This window comes from Abramis brama, assembly GCF_963993115.1.
Source record: "Abramis brama genome assembly, chromosome: 1".
NCBI classification, from domain to species: Eukaryota; Metazoa; Chordata; class Actinopteri; order Cypriniformes; family Leuciscidae; genus Abramis; species Abramis brama.
Genome location: NC_139963.1, coordinates 60,580,607 through 60,586,606, shown reverse-complemented (window position 1 = coordinate 60,586,606; position 6,000 = coordinate 60,580,607).

Genomic DNA, 6,000 nt, shown 5'->3' with positions numbered 1-6,000 from the left:
TGAATGAAGAAGGATAATCATTTTAGGGTTATGAATTGAATGAGCATCAGTTACTTTATGATAGACAGAAAGACATGATGTACAGATTTTTTACAGATTTTCATTTAGTTTAAAAACACTCACTAACTGATATATTTTTTATTTTGGCAGATCAGCTCCTCCCACAGCAATCATGTCATCAGTGAAGCTCCTCCCACAACAATTACATCATCAGTGAAGCTCCTCCCACATCAATTCTCCAATAAATGTTGTAATTTCCAATCAGCTACAAGTGAAGACGAGCATCAGAGCATCAGGAAGAGCTGAAATCTGCAAAGACTGAGTTTATTAAAGAGGACAGTGAGAACATGAGTGATCCAGAACCCTGCAGAATGAAACACACTGAAGATCCTGAAGAACAAAGAGGTTGGTGTTTATTCTTCATTCATTCATGATGCTGGAGAACATTCATGTTAGAAACTTTCAAGCACTCATCACTTTTATTTAGTTAAACTATGAAATGGTACAGATTTTCAACAAATGGTCAGTAGAGGGAGGTTGGAGAAACTTTCATATTGATTGTCAACATCAGGTCAAATTATCTCCCTTGTTTACACTTATTTTATATCTGGTTCACTTATTTTAGCAAAATGTCGGACATCTTCTAATATAGTTTACAACATTGTGTTTACACCATTGGATTCAGACGTTGGGACAATTGTTTTACCGTGTTAAAAAAATCATAGCAAATACTGAGCAATAATTTTATTTGCACACCACTAGGCACTATTGTATAAATGTTAATATTACATTAAGTAATTGTGTCATTAATCAAATACATTTAATATTTCTCACTTCAGAAATGTGATTTGTGCCTAAAATGTCTTGAAAATAATAATTGAAATATCAATGTACCTCATTCATGCAATTAATTAAAGAAAACACCAGAATTATCATAAAATTTTATAGCAATTGTCTACTAGTACTTTCTGCTATTACATCAGGGCTCACTTTCATATTTCTCTCTTTGTATTGTTGATGTGCTGAAAATTAAATTAAACCTTTTTCTTCATGTCAGACCCGATGGAAGTGAAGGAGGAGAGTGAAGAACTGAGTGAAGTGAAGGAGGAGAGTGAAGAACTGAGTGAAGTGAAGGAGGAGAGTGAAGAACTGAGTGAAGTGGAGGAGGAGAGTGAAGAACTGAGTGAAGTGGAGGAGGAGAGTGAAGAACTGAGTGAAGTGAAGGAGGAACATCATATCAAACCTGGAGAAAAACCTTTGAGTCGCTCAAAGACTAAAAAGACCCTTTTAAACAAAAGAAGAGCCAATCAATATGTCACCTGCACTCAGTGTGGAAAGAGTTTCTCACGCAAACAAAGTCTTGAGCATCACATGAGAATCCACACCGGAGAACTGTTCAGATGTGATCAGTGTGGAAAGAGTTACACAACCAAACAGCGTCTTGAGATTCACATGAGAGTTCACACTGGAGAGAAGCCGTTCACATGTGATCAGTGTGGGACGAGTTTCACACAAAATCACCATCTGACCGAACACAAGAGGATCCACACTGGAGAAAAGTCACATATGTGTGTTCAGTGTGGAAACAGTTTCACATCCAAACATTCTCTTAAGATTCACATGAGGATCCACAACGGAGTGAAGCCGTTCACATGTGATCAATGCGGCAAAACTTTTTTTAGGGCATCAGACCTGAAGAAACACCTGACAGTTCATACGAAGGAGAAGCCACATTCATGTTCTGTGTGTGGAAAGAGTTTTTCACAGCGTCAAACTTTACATGCACATGAGAAAATCCACACTGGTGTGAGAGAGTACATGTGCTTTGAGTGTGAGAAGACTTTTATTACAGCGGACAGTTTAAAACGGCACCAGAGAATTCACACTGGAGAAAAACCTTACAAGTGTTCACACTGTGACAAGAGGTTCAGTCAGTCATCAAGTCTGAAAACACATGAGAGGATCCACACTGGAGAAAAACCACACGTGTGTTCACTGCAGAACTAGTTTCAGACACAAATCATCTCTTAAGCTTCACATGAGAGTTCACACTGGGAGAAAGACCATTTAACTGTGATCAGTGCGGTAAACAGCGGTTTCATTGGGCGTCAGTCCTGAAGAAACACCTGAAGATTCACACAAAGAAGAAGATTCATTAGTAATATTACAGCAGAAAAGACACGGCGGTGTGTGTTTCAGTGCTGAAGTCCTTTACTACAGAAGATGAACTGAAAGAGTGCCAGAAAATTCACACTGGAGAAGGAGGCCATAACACTTTTAAGGGGCTGTTTACACCTGGCCACTTCATGCGTTTTCTCAGATGGGATAGCTATCCGTGAAAAGACCAGGTGTAAATGCCCTCCGAAACGCATTCCAGACGAAACTAGACAAGTGTAAATGCATCTGGTTGTTGAACCTACATATGTAAATTGTACTCCTCCCAAAAATGCTAAAAAATAAATGTGTGAGAGCGTGTGATAGGCTTTATGTCATGTTATGGCCACATATGATGATGCTACTGCAACACGCATCACCGCAGATGAGCAGCTGAGCATCTATTCATCAAGCCAACGTGCGAACTAACTAAAGAAACGAAATGATCTTCCAGGGCTGTTGCCAGTCTCTCTTATTGCTGTCTTTGATTTTGAAGTTTTAGCTGATGATCAATAAAATGCAGATCATATCTGTTGCTTTCGTGACGTGCACTCCATTAAATCTGCATATAGTGCAGGAATTGAAGATCGGATTTAAATCCGTTTCGTAAAAACACATTTATGTGACCAGGTACGGTGACCGGGAGGGGACATGTTCTGTTCACTTATTTTTGTCGTGGCCACAACATATAAACTCGTGGGAACGTGATATTAAGTCGTGGGAACGTCATAATATCTCGTGGGAACGTCATATTAAGTCGTGGCCACGAGATCATTTTGTTGAGGTAACGACATCATTATGTCGTGGCCACGCGATGCAAAGTCGTGGCCTCGAGATCATATGTTGAGGGAACGATATATTTTTCTCGCGGCCACGAGATCATTTTGTTGAGGTAACGACATCATGATGTCGTGGCCACGCGTTGAGGGAGCCACAGCGGCCAATACTGTAACCGTACCATAGACTGGGCTACAGCAGAGATGGAGATGACAGAAGAAATAACATTTTACTTTAAATTAGGAATGTCATATAAAGATATAGTGCGGTCTTTGGCATTAAGACATGGGTACGTTATAAGTGAAAGACACATGAAGCGCATTCTTAGACTTTTTTTGTCGCACGCATATTTAGGGACCGTCTCAAAATTACATGCGACATTGGCATAAACGTTTCTAACTTCAACAGCATTTGAAGAGAATGACTTACAGTCATAAAACCAATTGTACATTGTTCACCCAGGTCTCATGTATGATGCACACCTTTTAGATTTTTGATATTTATGACAATAAACTGCTAAATCATATGCAAATATTGTACATAAAAGAGTGACGTCGACACTGAACAACCAATCGCGGGTCGCGATTTTTCCGCGGAGGAGCAAGAGATATTCATTCATAATTACGATGAATTTAAATATGTATTTCAAGCTCGAAACAATACGGTTTCTGCGGCCAAAGCAAGAGAAGACTGTTGGAGAAAGATTGCTTATTGTTAATGCGTAAGTTAAACAAATACGTTCTATATTTATGTAAAATTATGTATGTATGTGTAGCCTATACGTGAAATATAGCCTATAGCCTATTTTTATAATATATAAAAATGTGCATGTACCGGTACTAAGAAAGATTAATATTCATTGATTTTTAGATGCAACCGCAACTCCAAATGTTCTTGGCAGCAGATAAAGACAAAATATAAAAATATAATTCAAAGTGGTGAGTATTTACCACAACCTTTTATTACTTTTGTGAACATTTTATCACAAACACTTGTTTGCAGAAAACAGAAATAAAGAATTAAATTCAGAAAACCAGAATATACTGTGGCGGAGGAGTTGGCTCTGAGTAGCAATAAGGGACGGCCGATTATGGATGTGATTACAGGTGCTGTACAATCTGACCCTGGTGCTGGCTCCTCTAAGCAAGTAACACTGGGTACGTGTGCAATACATTACTACTTTTTTAAAGTTTTAAATATGGCTGACTGTATGTTCTGCAGAGGGAAATACAGTGTCCCTGTTGAAGCCAGCACACACACACACAGTCTCCCACACAGAGGTCAGTATGCAGCAGACAGAACACCAAACATAACCTGCTTTACAACAGTTATGCTTTACATTGGCCTATTTTTATTTATTAGGGTGGAGGAAATGAAGACACTCTGTCTGTGTGTTCTCAGACAGTTGCTGAGGTGAATGCACTGGGCTTTTTATTGTGGCAAACATTTGAATGTGTGGCATAAAAAAGGGACTGGCCCTTACACATCTCTTTTATTGTAGGATTTTTCACAACCTGCCCCAGAAACTGAGGCCTCTACCTCAATGGCCTTCAGAAGAAATGTGTAAGGATTTAAAATCCTTGACATAAATTACAGTCAGTCCTGTGTTTGTAGAAAGTCAAGGAACTTTTTGTGATTTTGATGAGCCTCCAGAAAACTTGTAATGATCATGTTTGTGGTGGAATTATGTTTCAGGTGGAAACGGACTCAGTCAGGGCCCTGTACAAAAGGAGTCTTGAACTAGATTGTTCACTAAAGGAGTCTTAAACTAGACTGCACACTAAAGGAGACTTGAACTAGACTGCACACTAAAGGAGACTTGAACTAGACTGCACACTAAAGGAGACTTGAACTAGACTGTCCACTAAAGGAGTCTCGAACTAGACTGCACACTAAAAGAGACTTGAACTAGACTGCACACTAAAAGAGACTTGAACTAGACTGCACACTAAAGGAGACTTGAACTAGACTGCACACTAAAGGAGTCTCGAACTAGACTGCACACTAAAGGAGACTTGAACTAGACTGCACACTAAAGGAGTCTCGAACTAGACTGCACACTAAAGGAGACTTGAACTAGACTGCACACTAAAAGAGACTTGAACTAGACTGTCCACTAAAGGAGTCTTGAACTAGACTGCACACTAAAGGAGACTTGAACTAGACTGCACACTAAAGGAGACTTGAACTAGACTGCACACTAAAGGAGACTCGAACTAGACTGCACACTAAAGGAGTCTTGAACTAGACTGTCCACTAAAGGAGCTGGACTGTGAGCTGAGGAGGCTCCAAACAAAATCAAACAGCTGGATAAAACTGATCTCAGTATGTATATAGTTATATATATATAGTATAACTTATTTAACCAAGTAACACTTTAGTATGAATATTTATTAATGCAACTTTCTCTTGCTCTCTTTCTCCCTCCCATCCCACAAAACCAATAAAACAGTTTGAGACCTATCTGCAGTTTCAATGTGCTTTTATTAAGTGTAATATTGTATGGTGATTGCATCTACATCTGCACCAGCTGGGTGGTCAAGTGTGATGGGGTCAGTTTCATCGGGGAGAAGCTGGTTTTGTGGTGTTTCTCGCTCCGTTCTACTGGTGGCTATATTGTGCAGAATGGCACATGCAGCCACTATCTGTGATGCCCGCTCTGGTGACTCTTAAGGGCCGAACACAGTTGAAATGTGCCTTTAGGATGCCAAAGGTCATCTCTGTCTTCACTCTGGTTTTACCGAGGGCCACATTGAAGCGGTGCTGTGGCCCTGTCTGAGGGCCATTATAGGGGGTTATTGTGTAGGTTTTTCTAGCTCAGTTTAAATGAACAGTGTTTTGTATTGTACCAAATTTAACTTGCTTTCCTCAAAGTGCTGACACAACACAGACTCACGAAAATTCGTGAGACAAGCACTGGAGCCAGGCCATTTGGCATCCAAAGTCGTCTGCAGATGAAATGTTTAGTAAATCATTGTTATATCTGTTAATGTTACTATTAATTTAAAGATTCATCTCACAGAAAATAATCATCTCACATATTCACATCATCTCTACCTGAACATTAAG